Source organism: Astatotilapia calliptera, chromosome 15 (assembly GCF_900246225.1).
Source record: "Astatotilapia calliptera chromosome 15, fAstCal1.2, whole genome shotgun sequence".
NCBI lineage: Eukaryota > Metazoa > Chordata > Actinopteri > Cichliformes > Cichlidae > Astatotilapia > Astatotilapia calliptera.
In genome coordinates, this window is record NC_039316.1 from 7,440,755 (window position 1) to 7,459,651 (window position 18,897).

The 18,897-nt window shown below is 37.6% G+C and overlaps 1 long non-coding RNA gene across 1 annotated transcript; it reads left to right on the forward strand.

Moving 5' to 3' along the window:
* The first annotated feature begins 17,127 nt into the window (after positions 1-17,127).
* LOC113006945 (uncharacterized) lies at positions 17,128-18,675 on the forward strand. Its single transcript, XR_003269830.1, has 4 exons — positions 17,128-17,398; positions 17,635-17,786; positions 17,986-18,058; positions 18,305-18,675. It is a non-coding gene; the product is annotated as an uncharacterized LOC113006945 (long non-coding RNA).
* The last annotated feature ends 222 nt before the right edge of the window (positions 18,676-18,897 follow it).

The window sequence follows — 18,897 nt, forward strand, 5'->3', positions numbered from 1 at the left end:
CACTGAAGGTTTTTTTTTCTTTGTACTGGACACCTACTGTAAAGCACCAGCCAGGAAAAAAGGCCCATACTTTCTCTTTAAACCTGGAATGAAAGAGCTTGAGTGTGCATAAATAACTTCAGCTCAACTGTCTGGCTGCTTGGTGGGCTCCAAAGCCAAGAGTGGCCGTTTTCAGTAATGAACAAAGGCGAGCTCGCTACTCGCTGTGCCAAGATGTGTCGGCACATTTGTGGCCATTCTAATGGCACTACTTAAACTAAATGCAGAGTCACTTTAGACAGTTGAGTCTAATAATAGCTTATGGAGGCTACTGAAAGGGAAAAAAAATGCTTAACTTTGCTGGTTCTGACAGCAAAGCAATAACCCTGAGCCCATGACCAAAAAAATTCATTAAGTATCTGGCAGTAATTCAATTATCTGGATTTGATTCACTTACTAATGAGATGAAATGTTTCAATATTATTAACAGACTTTCCAAAACTCAAAGCCTCATTCAAAAAAACAGATCTGAAAATAACCCTAGCCATATTAGGGGACATGCTAGTGCAAAGGATGCACGAACAAGCTAAAAATAGTAAGTGAATGAAGTGTAATGTCTCACAAAGCATCAAACAAAATACAAAACACATTTTAATGAACAGAGAATGAGCACTAATGTACCTATTACTAAAATAATAGCTTGGACGTTCACTAAAGACATAGCTTTCATTAAAGACGTAGCTTTCACCTTTCTTAGCTGAGAGACCGATACTCAACCTCTAATCACGCTTTCTTGCCCTCTGTTTCACTGAAATTGCCTATAAAATTACTTTTCTTCTTTGCCATTTTTTCAAGGCAGTTTTTCCCCTTTGATCACACTGATGTGAGCTTGAACATGCGGCTAGCAATTTGTAGGTTAGAATTTCTGAAGTCTCATATATTATTGTGGTCCTGTACATACAATGATCATGGGCATGAATGCCATGGTAATTTTGGGCTTTTAAGGATTTCTTTAAAGGTTTTTTCCCCCCCATTGGATCAATATATTGTACATATGGACCAGTTACTCTGACGTAACCACAAAGGCTCAAGCCTGCTGGGAACTGCAAACTGCTGGAATAGCAGTGATACCACAGTGAAGTTTTACATTGATGTTTTACATTTTACAAACCTACCAGGAGTCAAGCATGGCAGTGGTAGCATCATGTTTTTCGGCTGTTTTGCTTCCAGTGGTACTCGCACATTTCAGAAAGTGGAAGGAATAATGAAGAAGGACTACCTTTAATTTCACCTCAGATCAACAGCTAGATGGTTGAAACTTGGACCCAGTTGCGTGCTCCGACAGGACAATGATCCTAATCACAAAATAAAACTGATTTTTGAATGGATAAAGCAGACTAACATTAAGTTTCTGAAATGGCCTTCCCAAAGCCCCAGCCTGAACCATACTGATAATTTGTGGACTTTGCCAAAATTGTGCAACAGTAAAGACATCATGTTACATCATGCTGTTGTAACAAATATTTTAGAAACAGCAACAAAATATATAAATTGTTCCAATATAATGGAACAACTATTTCCTTTAGTTTAAAATCACAGTTTTAAAATTTCTTTTTGCAATCAGAACATAAGGCAGTAGTTTAATAAAGACGCACTTCATGCACGCTGTGTGATCAAACCAATTTTGCAGAGAACTTAACTGAACATGCTTTCTAAAATCCTACACGAGCACTTTATAAATGTAAATGATCAAATGAGTGAGAGGCTAAAGATGGTCACTTCATTGGTTTTACTATCTGGTAATTACAAGGCTCTATAAAACACAGGGTTCATTTACCTGTGACATGAATGCTCTTATATAGTTGCCATGTGACCATGAAATATGACATAATTTACGTTTAGAGCCTAGAAGTGCCATCGCTCTTTGAAGTTCAATTAACCTGCATAAGTCAGGGAATGGACCAGTGCAAAGGGCGCAGTGGATGCTGTGAATGAGAGTTCAATTAACGGTTCTTCTGAACTGCCTTAATTATTTATGGCATAGATTGGAACGGAAACCACACACATTCTGGTCCATATTGACATGATAGCGTCACACAGTTGCGACAGACTTGTCATCAGCGCATCCATGATGTAAATCTCTGGTTGCACCCCATCCCAAAGGTGCTCTGCTGGATTTGGTGACTATGGAGTCTGTGGGAGAATAGTGAGCTTGCAAAAAATGTTCAAGAAGTCAGTTTGAGATTATTGACACAATGTGTTATTCTGCTGGAAACAGCCATTAGAAGATGAGTATCCCCCTCTTAACTGTAACGTCACGGTTTCCGGGTCCAAACTCCTCTTCAGTTTCCAAACTCAAACAAACACAAACACTCAGTGGCATCACTGAGAGTTAAAAACTGTCTAAATGTTCAGATTAGATAGAGCAAGATACAAAGCATCAAAAAATGTTAAAAAGACAACAGCTTTAGTGAATACAGTATAGTTTGGACCTGTGTAGTTTGGTTAACACCATAATCTCAGACTTCCCAGACCCCCAAACTGGACCACCTCGAGATGGCCCCTGCTGCCTGCTCCTGGATCTTCCAAACCAATCAGCCTCAATCAGTCCGACCCCCCTCGAAACAGTCTGGCCATTCTCCTCTGACATCTGGCATCAAAAAGGCACTTTTACTTAGCTGCATACTGCCACTCACTGGATATTTTCTCTGTTCTAATCATTTTCTGTAAACCCAAGAGGTGCATGCCTCAGTAGGTCAGTAGCTTCTGAAATACTTAGACCAGTCCGTCTGGCATTAATAACCATGCCGTCTTACTTAAATCACTTTTCTTCTCTAGTTTTCTCACTTTGAACTTCAGCATGTTGTCTTGAACATGTCTACATACCAAAGTTCATGTGATTGACTGATTAGATATTTGAGTTAACAAGCGGTTTAACCGGTGTATTTAATAAAGTGGCTATAAAAGCTTAAAGAACACAAAAGACCTAAACATTTTTTTAATTCAAAATTTCTTAAATATATCTACTGTAACCGTCATAGACATCTACTATATACCACTTTGTGCAACAAGATGCTACAGTAAATCTATATAGCATTTAGCATTTTGTTTTTGCACTGAACAATTGATGTGACATGTTTGGGTCGTGTTGTTCTTTTGCCGTAAATAGCAGAAAACTGAAAGTGCATATTCATTGACACATTTCTGATAACATGTCACACACAATCTGTTACAAACAGTTCAGCCAATGCCTCCGACAGCAATCCTATCTACCTTAATGTTGCTGCTCACTATCGTTCTCACATACTATCCTTTTTGTCATTTCTGTTTTATCAAACAATAGAGATAGAAAGAAAGGGCCTTTTATCAGGATCAGTTGTCAAGTTCACAAGCTATTGCAGCACAGTGGTGCATCAGCTGGCCTTTTACTAACCTCCTGCTCTCTGTGATACCGCATTTAGTGCAGCCACTTGTAGTATAGAAAATCTGTATAGAAAATCTAAAATGCGGATGGGATGGCGAACAGAAGCATGTTGCATTCAATCAGGATAGTCCAGAACTCAAGGTCACTTTGTGTTTACAGCAACAGCCATTCTGGAGAGTGGTGAATGAAACTACAGCAGAAACATATGACACCGTTACACCACTGTATTTTCCATGTTTAGCTCTTTCCATAAAGATGTGCCAGCCAAAACTAGCCATCCTAAACACATTAGACAAAATGCAGTCACATGTCACCCCATCTCTCTTTCAGTGGTGCATGTAGAGAGCTTCAGCAGCTGCACATCTGACAGTACTGTATAATGTTGCCTCTTAGTGTTACCCGAGGTGACAGAATGTAAAAGGCACCTCCAGATTCAAGCTAGTGATAAGAGGGAGAGACGTGATTTGTAGCAGTAAATCACTCACAGTACTCCTCCTGTTGTACCTGATATAAATGTTATTCCTTTAGATTTTTTTTTCAAGTGCAAGATAAACTCTGTAATATAATTACATATGGGCAAAAATGGGAGAAGAGGGTTGTAGTCAGTGTGTTGCTTTGTTCTGGTAAGCTAGATACTGTATGATCTTCAGAGTAAATACGTGTGTTATTATGTATTATGCAGCGAGGTATTTATAGTTAAGTTAAATAAAACTAAAAGCCAAAACAAGATGTGAGAAAACCTTTTAGTTCACTAAAACAAAGCTGCAAAAATAGACTTAAAAAAAATCAAAACAAAATAAAATGATTTTGGGACATCTTGGAAAATTAATTAAAATAAAATGAAATGATAGAGGAAATAACCCCAGCTTTAGTATTTAAGTTTGGTAAAAATGTTATTACTGCTTGCCCTATCGAGATATTAATGGATGTGTTCATTGACACTCTGGATGTCTAAAATACTGTGTCTAAAAGTCCAGTGTTTTCATCTTGCCATTGACATCTCCATGCAATAATCTGAAAGCATAACTGTGACTAAATCATGTGATGCAGACATGCAGGGGCGATTTTACATAAACTGTTTTTTTGAAACTTCACTTACCACGTGTTCGTCACTTGTTTGTGCTACTGCGACTACACACTATGGCTACGATGAACACACCACGGTCTCGGCGTCTTTTACTTTTAACTAATGAGATTAGTTTTTGCGCAGTTGGAATTGTTTTGTTAGTATTTGTGATCACTCAACCTTTTCTGAGGTATAGTGTTTCCTGTTTCATTCGGTGTTATGTAACACATAGAATGAAACAGTAGAGATGTACTATTTATCAATAAATAATTCAGAGTATTCATAACAAAAGATAATTAAAAACCGAATTTAAAGGTGAATAATTTAACACAGTCTAATCTCTTTTTAAAATGCTCAAACTGTGTACACAGTGGATCATGGCAAGCTAGTCCCTGATTAAAATCTATGGTTTTATTGTGATACTAATATAAACACCCCAGCATTTTAAAATTAGATTATATTGATGTGTTTTTTAATCTTACCTGCACTAAAATGACATCTGTGTTCAACAGCTGAGGTGAGGGTGTTGTAACAGGAATGCATGTTGCATTTACAGGGAGACGCTTAATATTGATTTTGTGTGTCTTGTATGTAAGAATTCACAGTTGCTCATGTTTTATATCCACAAATAGCTCATAATGGCTGCATAATTAACTTTTATAATCAAACCTGGTGGCTACAGGGTTTGACCCTCACGCCGAAGATTGAAATGGATCCATCACAGGTTTTAGTTTTTTTCCATGGTCTCAAATGCAAATATTTAGGAGTTGTGCTTCCTGCACTAGTGTGTGAAATCTTCATATACACATCATATATAAATTATTATCCATGGTTTAAAAAGTTGACCTTTTCATAATAGTTAATTGCTAATAAGCCTAATATCCAGGGTTTCTACTCGTAATTAAAAGTATTGCGGTTTTAAATTTGTCATATTCAAACATATTCCTATTTTTGGTAAACCGTTGCATGGATCCTCTGATTTGTCACAAAGGTTTGAGTGCTTTCATAAAACATAAAATAGCAATGCATTGCAGAAGATTTAACAGAAGTAGCTCCATCTATATTCTTTTCAAAATGCGAAAAACCTGGAAATAAATAGAAAGAAAAATTCAGAATGGAACAAGCAGGGTTTTGGTCAATCAGGAAAACACAGACTCCTTAAGTGCAGAGGAAACGGACATTTACATGTGCATTACCATAAATTGAATCTGTCTCTTGTGTCTGTTGACAGATATTTTGAATGTCTTTAAAAGTGGGCCCGACATCTGTCTGTTGACAGATATTTTGAATGTCTTTAAAAGTGGGCCCGACAGTACCCTTTCTCTGTAAAGATGAATGTGAACACTAAAAGGGAAGTGCTTCTGACACTGGTTTTAAGTGGTATACTCAATGTGTAAAAACATGTCATCCATGAGTGATGATTTCATTACATACAGGATACAGAAGCACATGTTTAAGACAAAACGCAATACATAAGGTTGTAAAATGAGAGATTTACTTTTTTTTTAACTGTAATATAAAACAGTGTATATCATATTTAAGGAATAGATTCAACTGAAAACAACCTCCAGCAGCTACTCACCAAATAGCAACACCTTAACAGTTATTAAAACATCTCAATCACTTCTAAGTTAAACCTAAGCAGAACACACCATCTCAGGGATACATCATACAGTCTTACATATTGCACCCACCCCCACAACATCAACAATGTATGTTACTCCACTTTTTATCACACCATAATCCCTATTGTGGAGAGGAGAACTTGTTTCAATGCTGCTGCTGATTTTACTTTTTTTTGCCCACAAAGCTTTAACTCTCAGAAACAGGCGGGTTTCATTTCTGAGAAAAAGAATGACATCTAATTCCCCTCGATTGCCCAGTGGAGGCAAACTAAAGCTGCTTTGAAAGGGCACTGATCTAAAGAGCCTCTCTGTTCAGGCTTATTTTCTGGTTTTGATCTATCTTTTGGTCACAGTGGGTCTCCATGAAGGATTTTATACATTGTTTGAGTTGACTGACCGAGCGCTGTGTCCTCTGGGTTTTACTGCATGCTGCTCTAGTGAAAGAAATGCAGCCATTTTCTCCTTGACTTCTCTGAAATAAAGCTATATAAATTCATATATTTGCATAATAATGTGTCTAAGGTAAAACAAACACTGTTATTTTAGTCTCTTTTCATACTAAGAAACTTTGTTTTCTGCTCTTAAAGCAAGAGGAGTTCCCACAAGGTATCTATGCAGTCTCTGTGAGTGAGGGCTATGTGTCTCATGCTGAATTCTGGTAAACTTGAGACCAGATCTTATTAGCACTGCCAGCAGGTGCAGGAGAATTTGTTAAAAAAATTCTTCAATGATCCACCATGTTGTTAATTAACAATAATCTCCCACTTATTTTACAATTTCAAAGCACACTATCCGGAGGGACATTGGTGCTTTGCACCATTCTGCTGCAGTCAGTAGTTTGACTTCTTGAGTTGGATCTTAAGAAGCGTCAGCTAAACATCAAAGGGCCTTTTTTTTTTAAACTCCTCAAGTTGTAGTTTGAACTGAAGGAAAAAGTGCTTGAGAAATATAATTGGATCCACATTGGGGAGCATGTTACACAAGGCATAGAGATTAAGGCTTCATGTCCAGTGGCATTTCCTGAATGGTTTCTTCAACTTTGAATATTTGCATGAGGTGTTAATGTTTGACTGTTTAACAAGCTTAAAATCAAGTCTATGTAAAGTGCACTTTTCCCCCAACAACTTTGGTAATTAATTAAGTAATTATATTTCACTGCTCAGAAGTTTAGTTTAAGTCAAATTTGCAAGTGATTGGTTGCATCACAGCCTTTGAACCCTTTCACTGTCCCTTTTATATTATTTACACAAGCCTCTGTTGGGTTTTATTTGAATGTTCTTTTTACTGGATAGTTCTTATCATTGGTTAATGTCTCAGAACTCTACCTGTGCACCTGATATTTATTGGTTAACACGCTTGAGGCAGAACTGCTCTTTTCAGATACCAACTTTAAACTATTTTCCTCAATCGGTAAAGCAGTGAAGGTGGGTCAACTGGTGCTTGATAGATGATCTTCATATATACATATTTTTTTATCAGTCACATTTTTGCATTTGTTTTAAGGAACGTCTGTGTTAGCATGTCTGTTTCACATTGTATTCATCAACCATAATATTCAGAATCAGCCTGTGGTGCAGAGTCACAGTTTTACCTCATCAACTGCCTCATGAGATGTGGGGTCCCACAGGGCTCAGTTCTTGGACCTATTGTCCTTTGGTTACATCTTCGTCCATACATCCATCCGCCCATCTATCCATACAGGTTGCTGGAGCCTATAATGGTTGAGATAGGCTATATAGGACAAGAGGCAGGGTACACCCTGGGCATGTAACCAGTTTGCATTCAGTTCTTTTTCTCATTTAGTCCTGACAAACGCACAAAAATTGACTGGATTACTTTTGATTTCTTACAACCGAGCGCTGATAAATCTGAAGTGCCACTACCCACCTTGGACGACTAATAACGACCCAAAGCAATCTGCTAGAAACATGGGCATAATTTTCAATCAGTGTCTCAATTTCAACCAGAATGTCAAAAGCCCTGTCCAGTCTTGCTTTGTACAGATTAGAAATACTGCAAAGGTCAGTCCAAGTCGCCGATTTCCTCCCTGCAACTCACTGTAAACATACAAAACACAGCGGCAAGACTCACAAACGCTTGGTGCAGGTAACACATTACTCCAGTGCTCACACAGTTGCACTGGCTTCCAATTTCCTTCACAGTCCAAATTAAGATTTTACTGCCTCCTTTTAAATCACTGCATGCGCACGCAGCGACCGGCAGTGAGTGAGATATATTTACTAGGTATGTGTGTTTTTAAAGGGATGTCAAATGCTGTCATTTTTCTGTAAAGCAAATTTACCTTGCCTTTAGGTATAAATAAAGTTACCTTACCTTACCTTACCTTACTGCTATAATAGGGAAGGGGGAGATACTATAGTTGTGATCATAACTTTAAGATAAAAAGATACTATTTAATTTGCAAAACTTATTGTAGATGATGTAAGCATAACATTTTTCTCCAGATTTACTTTGATGATACACAGATGCTCAACATCAGTAAACTCGGTATCCACATACCAAATGGTATGTAAAAAATACCAATAAAAGTATAATAAATTTAGGTACAGTGTATTTTATTCACAAGTTACTTCTACTGTTTGCTAGATGCATTTCACCACAGGACCTTGTTCTTTATTGCAGAAGATAAATTTCACACTTACTGCTGTGATTTATATTGAAATGTTGGCTGATTTTCAAGAGCAACAAAGGAAAACGTTTCTCTTTAGCTTTCTAAAGGTACCAGTATATGCTGTACTGTTGCACTGCACTTTTAAAACACCTTTTTTCCACCAAAACGCTGCACTGCTTAGCTTCAGTCACCACATAAAGAATTCTGCACTCACCAATGCTATTTGCTCATATGAACCTTATTGTTACACATTATACTTGCCTGTCTACTTAATCACTGATGTTTTTTCCTCTATGCACTTGTCAAACTGCCCACATTGATTTGTCTTCTATATGTTTTGTGTTGCTTTTTGTTGAGATTTAGTAGCTCTCTACTTCTCTGGTATACCTCTCCAAAACAGAAGGGCCCGCGTTCCAACAGCTCATTGTTACTTCAAAGTACTAGTGGAAGAAGGACTCACAAGTGTTTCTGTCCTCCTGTAAACCTTTATGAGCTGCTTCATGACAGTGTATTGCAAAAGTAGTTCTGATAAAGCTGTAATAATTTTTGGCCAAAGTGGGGAGCTTGCCCAAACTGAAAAAAACTCTTTTTCAGGTGGTGCTTTAGGCGCATCAGTTTCTCAAGTACCCTCCACAATCAGCAATCATTCCCCAGGAAGGAAGATGTATGACTTCCCTTAACCCAGAGTTCCAAACTCAGTTCGATCAAGGGAGGAAACCACAACATGTAGTGTACCAGTTTTGTTTGGCTTTTTTTCTGTCTATAAAAATTATTACAATCAACCAAAAGGTTGATCTATATGAAAGCTATAACACTAATGAGGTTTGTTATAGAACCTCTTTATTTGGAGTGCTGTGGAGCTTCTGTGCCTGCAGGACATGATCAAAGATGAATCCTATAAAGGACCAATTAGAGATTCCAGTGAAAAAACTGAATAGAGATCAAAGCGAGAGGGGTGGGGAGGGGGGCATAACGTGACAGACCTGGGATTTAAAAAAAAAACCCCCAACTCTCTCCCATTATTATTGTGAGCACATCTGCTAATGGGACTTTTCAGAAAGGGAGCCATTATGGTTGCAGAATGATTAAGGTGTGTGCTGAGGTGCCGTTTGTAATCAGTGAAGCAACTGGGGTGTATTTCGTCAGGTTTTCAACATCACTGTGAAATAGACAACCTGTGGGTAGTGGCTTGAATTAGAAGAGATTTAATTCAGTTCAATTCAGGTTTATATATATGTATACATATCGTCAAATCACAACAACAGTTGCCTCAAGGTGCTTTATATTGTATTATTATTGCACACTCTCTCTGACTTTTCTACTTTTAAATTCCCTAGGAACCACAAGTAAGACAGTAGTCTGAAGTGATCTGTTGGGTTATTTGGTTGATATGCTACTATGAGGTCTTTAAGACAAGATGAGCCCCAATGCTTCAAGATGAAGTTAATATGGCTCCAACATTGTGAACTGTCATGTTATATTTAAAGTTATTCTAGATACAGCAGGAGAGCCTTTGTTATTGATGTAAGGCCATCTCCCCATATGAGAAACAGGTGAACATTATAAGACTGATGAAGCAAATCTAGTAAAAAACAATCAAACAACTGTTGCTTACAAGCATGATGGAAAACAGACGAACAAGAACATAGGATGTGAATAGTGGATTACATACTGCTGTGTGCCCTTACGTCACAAAATCCTATAAAGCAATATAAAAAAGTGGAATATTCAATTTGATGCAGTATTGTCTTCATTGTTCCTGTGATGCTGGGTGTGGAGGTAAGATTTCAGCAAAGTCACACAAGCTGAAAATCTATGACACAAAAAGAATTTGGCTGAAAACACAGTCTTGAACTTTATTTGAAGTTCACAACAACAAATAACTCAAGGCACTTTATATTGTAAAATCCTCGAACATCATATATCCTCCTCAAATACCCTCCAAGCAAAGCCTGAGTGATGGTTTTAACAGGAGGAGACCTTTGGCAGAACAAGTCTCAGGAACAAGTGTGGTTACAGGGAGGGGAAAGAGAAGACAGAAACAGGAGCATCGAGAGACGCTCAATAAAAAATATGAAAAAAAGCACAGAAGACAGCAGACAAAAGTAATGCTTCACTTATTCCACACTTTGTCATGTTACAGATTTATCCCAAAATTGATTAAACCTATTTTCACCTAAAATTCTACACACAATCTCCCAAAACAATGAAGTGAAAAACGTTTGCTCGAAATTCTTGGAAACTGATTCAGCCCTACCTGCACGTTTGATCAAAAAGGACATTTTTGAGCTTAATCCTCAAAGATAGTGTCTGTCTCTTGACACTGAACAGTAGCTGGTGCCACAGGACAGGGGTCTGAAGGCTGAAGGGTTTGCCTCCAACTATAGTTTTGTAATCACAAAATCCATCTTTAAGAAAGAAAATTGCCACACTAGTCCAGAAGTCTAGAAGTATCAAATGCACTAATTCTTCAGAATCAGTTGGCGACAGGTCTGTTCTTACAAAGGAAGCAGGCTAGAATGAGCTATTTGTTTAATCTATGGTTTAAAGCATGCGGTCCCCAACCTTTTTTGCGCCACGGACCGGTTTGTGCCCAACAATATTTTCACAGACCGGCCTTTAAGGTGTCGCGGATAAATACAACAAAATAAAACAAGTACTGGTACCAAAAAAAATATGATTTATTCATAACACACGTGAAAAGACCCAGGAAAAACGAGTTAACGAAAAAAACGATAACAAAATAATGATAAAAACCGATAAAAACCCTGAAAACCATACATTTCACACCCGAGTCTCAACTCTCGTGGCCCGGTACCAAATGACTCACGAACCGGCACCGGTCCGTGGCCCGGGGGTTGGGGACCACTGGTTAAAAGACATAGAATGAACATAGAATGGTTGCACAGAATGGCACTCTGTGCTTTTCACAGATGAGAGCAGGTGCACCCCGAGCAGGCACATTACCCTGTCCATCAGTACAGATATCCAGCATCATTTTTTCTTCTCTCCTATTCTTTTTTTTTTGAGGAAATATGGGATTGCTCAAGACTTTTTAATTTTATTAAATAAAAAAAGGGATAATCTGCATAGCAGCATAAATGTATGCAGTGTTTTTTTAAAACTTTTACCTAGTTAATGTCCCATTAACCCAGCTGTGTCATTTGTAGAGAATTGCACAGGTGACAAAAGTACAGACTTTCTTTACTTTCTTTACAGACAACTGGGTTAAAAAATACTCCAATAAAAGTTGACGTACTGAAGCAACTTTTTAAACTCCTGGAAGGACGAATGTACATTTTTTAAATTATGAATTTTAGTACAGGAAAATAAAAATATTATTTGAATCAAAGTTCTAATTCTAATGAAGGTATTCAGTTTGACTCTGTTATGGAGTGAAAAATAATTTTAAAAAATGTTCTGTTGTCTGCATTGTAGAAGGTGACTTTACATCCACACCTAGTAAAGTAAGTAAAGCAAGGGCGTAGATTTGGTTTTGGCATTGGTGGGGACGGATGATTCAACCACCGAACCCTGCCCCGTTTCTTTTTTTTCTTCTTCTTTTTGTCTTTGCTTCTTGATAAAAAAAGGAGAAATATACTTGCCTACATATGATATTCTACATGCTTTTAAACCATTTAAACTTACAATTCATAGTTTTATAATGTTAAATTACTATTAAACAAATGACTGACTAAGTATTTTAGGCTTTAGTTTACTTCAGCCCTATTCCATATAAATCAGGTATCATACAAAAATAAAAATAGCTTCAAATACAGACATCACAATAAAAGAATATGACTTTAAGGACTTAACAACATTACTTCAGTTATAGTACACAAACATCTCTTACACATTAGCACTAAGGGAACACTGAATGCCCTGGTGGGTTTTGTCCATAAAACTACTCATCTAAGATTACCACAAAGTAAAAGATCTCACAGCAAAATTCTGCAACATTTTAGGCACTATTGCTCCTATCAACTCAGTGAGCTGGGATTTTTTTAAATTCTAAATGAACTACTGTTACAGCAACATGAATTGCTGTCATTTTTTTACATCACAAAAACCTGGCATTTGAACATGGGTGTGTAGATTTTTTTCTATAGCCACTGTACATGCGTTTTATCCTCAGATTAAAATTATTATTCTGTGCTTGATGTGCCTCACCTTTGGCCCTGGCTCTTCCCCTCTGACTGCACTAGGACATATTGCTACCTGATAAAATAACACATTGATTCGTGCCATATAAAAAGTGAGACATGTCAATTCAGATTCTTTGTCAAATATACACAAATGAATCAATTTACGTCAGCAGCCTAACAATTGTCATGATAATAAATACTAGTTAATCTATAGCACCAAATCATCAGTCAGTGCCTCTTCACCTCTGTCCGAGCTACAACATGGCAGAGCTGCCTCTGTCACCTGATGAATAACAGTGAGACATTCCAAATACTACTACTCTGAGACTGAGATAACTAATAGTGCTGTTGTGCAGTTAGTTTCCAAAACACGTTATTCATGGTTACATACAATTTTAGACTGATGTGGGCCAAAGCCTAGCATAGCCTGTAACGTTATTATGACAGACACATTTTAGGAGTTAACTTGGCTTTAAGTGACTTACAGGTTTCTTTGAAAAATACTTTCTTATATCCAGGTTCATCCCCTTCTCCTCCTTGCAGGTCCTTGCAGCGCAGGCTTGCCGCTGATAAAACTAAACAGAGCTCCCTGAAAGGCACAGCCAATCACATTGGCCATATTTGTCACATGAGGTAGGACTCCAGTAGAGAACCTAATTTCATGATTTAAAATGCATCTTAATCTATTACAGTTGATATAAACCAACACTGACCATGCGCACCACAGCCACTCTGCACCAGTCCAGCGCACTGCTTTACAAGAAATTCACCACAGTATGACAAGCTAACCTCTTTATTAACTACACAGGATTTTCATGACATTTGAATAACACAAAAATAGAATAGCTTGTGATTAAAATTACAACATTAAGCTTTAAATCTGCAGTTTATCAAGCATCACTGAGCAGTCCTTACCTTTAAACCTAACCTGTCATCTTCCTCTCCTGTCCTGTCTTTTCTCACATCATTCTCCAACTCAGAGATTTTTCCTTTTTGTGCTTGTTGTGGTTTGCAGGACTAAGAATTCATCTTAATTACAGAGTCATAACGCCAAACATAACAATAAAATCCATAGACTCTAACCATACCACTGAGATTTTCACATTCAATCGCCCTGGTATTTCTTGCTGTTGTCCAAGTGGTTGGCCAATTTTGCTATAGCTCAACCTAGTTTGTTTTGGAAACACCATATGGATTTTTCTAAAAGATTAACATGCTGGCACAATCCTAACAGATGGTAATCACCATTGTAGCTGCTGTTTTGCGATACAACTCAGTGGCACTTTCAAATTGACATCTGGCTCCATCATTTAGTTCTATACACAAGTGGCAGAGAAGGAAAAAAACAAGTCAGCGGTCACTTTTAAGGTCTATGTTGACCATGTCGAAGGCAAAGTGTCCACTTAATCAAACACTTTCCCCTCCAAAAGCCTCTCTCCCCTCATCTTCTTAAGGTGCATTTAAGGAATTAGAATATCCTTCATGATGGCGGAGGGGGAACAGTTTCTTGATCGCACGATGCGAAGCAGTGCAAGTTAGCATAATGAAAAGTGCCCAGTATATTTCTTTGCCTCACTTTTCTCCACTGTTCCTGTTTTCCCTGCTTGTGCTCTGTTAAGAAGGTATAGCGGGTCATCTACCAATTGGATGGTTAGTGATTCAGTCCCCGGCTCCTTTAGTCTACATGCCAAAGTACCCTTGTGCAAGATACTGACCCTCCAAATAGCCCAAAATGCATTCATTATTCAGTGTGAGTGTGTGAAGTTTAAAAAGGCAACAGCACAGAAAAAGGCACATGTGGGAACGAGGCGTGTACCGTAGTAAGAAGGCACTCAAATAGAGTCGATAAGCACTCAACCAATTTGAAGTTTTCAGTCCTTGCATTTTGGACTAATAATTTCACATGATTCATTAATTTACTTTTTGGTTCCAGCTTTTGTTAGTAAAGCTCCCCTTTCACTGTGCTTGGATTAAATTAAGACGGTACTGATGATTGATGTGCATAGTGTTTGTACTCAGGACTATACAGCCACTAAATGGCCTAAAGAGCATGAACATGGGCACCTTACACTATAATGAAATCGTTATCTCTGTATCAAGTCTATTTTTTCTGCCCGGTAACAAATTAATAAAGGCGAGAAATTTTCTATTACCGTTAAAACTTTTCAAATTACTGCTTTCATTTTCAGACTGACAGTGTCCCTCTCTAGATGATATCAAAATGAGCTGCTCAGATACAATTAGTCATAATTAGATTATCTGCAGAAAAGATTATGCTCATTTGCTAGAGAGCCAGAGCGTGATGAGATCACTTTCGAATTAACTTTTGAGTAATTGGGTCCATATTACCATAAATGCACATATAAATGCATATAAGCTTCAATATGTTGCTGTTTATTTGTTAAATGTGACGCAGAATAGCGGCAATAGAGGATGCTGTGAAACTGAGTGTGACTGTAAGAGAGAGACAGCTACGAATAATGGTTGTTCAGTGTGTCGGCAGAGGTGAAGTGCCCTGTCAGTGCCCGTGACGAGTCCTTATTCTGTGCACAACAACTGGGATGAAGCACGGCGACCGCGCTTAACACACCGCAACAGCCGCTGTCAGGCCGCCGCCAGTCAGCCTGCTGGGTCAGTGGAGTCTGTGAAATCCAAACTCAGCCAGGTTTCCCAGACAGCCGATAATTAATAATTAGATCCCAAAACAAATGATTTCTTCAGTCAGCATCCATTATTGTGGAGGGTTTGTGAGTGTTTGGACGTCAGCAGAGTGTGTCTGATCATGCATGGAGCATAATTACCATCGAGGGAAAACAACCGCTTGTTTTCATTCTGTCCACCTTCTAACCTTCAAAACCCAGAAGACAAGCACCTACAAGTATTAGCATATTTATATTATGAATCTTAATTTTCCATTAATAAAGAGGTTTAAGTGAGTCTATTTTTTTCATATGGTGGCACAGCAGTTTTTGCCCAATTTACAAATTCACATTATATTATTAGTACGTAATTAATAATTCAGTCATGACCATATCACTTTTTCCATGTTGCTGAGAAGCCTAAACTTTTTTAAAAATTTTAAATTAAATTTTTTTTAAATTCACATATATATATATATATATATATATATACATATATATACGTGTGTGTGTGTGTGTGTGTGTGTGTGTTATGGAATGCCCTTTAGGAAAATATTATATATATATTCCAACCAAAGTCTGAATATATAGAATGATCTTCTGAATATATAGAATGAAACTTGAATATATAGAATGATCTTCTGATCTTCTATAGAATGAAGCTTGACGTCACGGAGGCGCTTGCGCCATCTAGTGTTTTCCTTGTTTGTACCTGCGAGGAATGGCACTATGAGCAGGTCCGCACGGAATTTTGTGGCTCAAATTCTAAGGAATGAGGAGCTAATTAACACCCTGGCAAATGCATGTTCTGGCCAACCTAATATTTGTACTAGTGTACCGCATCGTACTACTGATGAAGAAATTTATTCACTTTTTCATCGTGGAAGACCAAATGCAGTGAACCTCTCCGGTCAGATAACCCCTGGTTATCCAGCTAACGTTATGGAGAATGTGCCTTCCACATCACAGGAGTGCCCCACAACAGGTCCCATCTACAATCTTAGACCTTTTACTCGAAAGGGCCCAAGGCAGAAGAGGTAAGACCAGAACTAAATGCACTGAAATTACTAGTGGAAGGTTAGTAATAGCCCGTAGGTTTCAATTGCTCGACGAAGCTAAGTAAACAAAAATATCACAAAAAAACAAACCAAAAAAACTGTGCGACAGACTGACAGCGTGTGGACGTGGAGACTAAACTGTGCACAACAGTTAATTTGTTTAATTGTGGAAACATGCGATTTCTATAATATTTCACGTCCCGTAAGCTTAATCTGCAAACATTGTGTAAAAGTAAAGCACATCAGTTGTTACAATACATAGTTGTTGGCAGTATATAATTTAATGAAACTTTTTTTAAAGCAACAAAAAGTACTCCATGAATTGAAGACATTTGTTTATGTGATTGTTAAGTTTCTCCACCCACCCATCCCACTATCTTCCATCATCTATCCATCCATTCATCCATCCATTCTCTTCCACTTATCCAATTCAGGATTCCAAGAGCCTATCCTAGCTACCATGGGGCTAGAGGGTGTTTATTAATGCAGATTAGACATGTGTACAGCATGGTGTATTTTTTTAATTAAATGTACTTCATTGATCAGAGAAGTGTGAGTATATTACATGCAGAAATGTTTAATTTGCCTTTATCCTCCATTAGGTTTCCAGCACAGCTAAGCAGGTCACATTCTGTGGCTCAGTCTTTCACCAAAGAAGTGATTCTCTTGCCAGACCATCTAACTACACATGTGCCAAGGCGTAACAAAAAAGCTTGGCTTTTTGAAAATGGACATATAAAATCTGCACTGGAGTTTAGCTGTGACTGGGACTCAGACAAAGTAATGCAGGCAATAAGGACTGCCTTCCAGCCAGTTCTTGAAGGATGCAGGTAAGCATTAGATCCTTTTTTATAAAAAAAAAATAAATTTTTTGTTACTTAGATTATTATACTATTAAAGGTCAACTTTGGGTATTTCCAAAAAGGATCTGGGAGCACCGATCGGATGACTGGATTGATATCTTTTAGAGTTAACAAAAATTAAGCCTTTTAATGTATTGTATTGTATTGTAGTCTGTTAGCCTTAACAAAAATTTCATATACACTATGTTTTCTTCCTCCCCTAGGCTACAGATTTTGCTGGCATGCCACACCAAACTAGTTGAGCCATCACTCACTTCCAAACAGACTTTGAATGGAGACCTTGTGAAAAAACTGACATCAGAAGTCAATTTATGTCAGACCTGACAAGGTCATCTTATGTGAGGACAATGAATCAGTAAGTAATCCTGATCATTTCAGCAAATGTATGTATGTTCATAAAATGAGAGTGAAAAAGGCAAAGATGGATTTTAAACTCCCTTAAACATTGTCACTTGTATTATGTTTTAATACATAATACATAAACATATTACTAATATTTATTATGACATTTTGTTGTCAGTAAAATGAAATGTATTCTCTGTTTTAATTTACAGACATATTCTGATGGAGAGAGTAGCCATACAAGCAGGCAGGATTTCACAGAAACGTTGAATTCTGACAAATGCGGTAAATATTCCTATCTAAAAGTCGCTCCAAATAAACTGTAAATTAAGTTGGTTCAGTGTCTGTTACTTAGTCATCTCAGCCATTGTGTCTTTAGTTAAGTGTCAAGTCTTTGTTAAAATCATATTTAAATTTAGTTTAATATTTTGAGCAGGAAGAAATGTACCCCTAAATACATGAAAAGCAAAAGCTATATATGTGATGAGATGTTATTCAAAAGTTAAACTCCTGTTCTTTGTGTTCTCACAGTTGAAATTTCTAAAGAAGTTCCCTCAGCCATTCCCATTGTTAACGCACAGTCCATGTCTGTTGATGATGAGGTCATCTGGTGCGTTGCAACCCAAGATGTTTGTACTGTTGAATCTTCCATCTCTGCTGACACCCTCACAATGTCCACCAATCCTGCTGTCGTTGCTACTGATGAGGATGAGCCTTACTCCAGTGGAACATCTGCCTTTGTCAGTTACAACACACCTGGCTTATCAGCGGGTTCTTCTGCCAGTGTTACTGGTGACACACGTGTCTTCTCTAGTAACACCTCCAGTGTGTCCAATGGACCTACCCAGCCAAGTTTATCCAGCACATCCTACAGGTATGTGTTTTGTACATGTTTGTATCTTTTAATCTTTTGAGCTATATTGTGCAAAAGTCATGAGCCACCCCTGCTTTCTTTGTATTTTGCTGGAAAAATAGGAAAGAAGCACAGTGATTTACTGAAGTCTACAAAATTCTGTCCAGAAACAGACATGGAAGCGCATTATATTAGAGTATTATATTAGAGTATATATATCTAATATATATATATATATATATATATATATATTAGACATGGGTTGCATCCT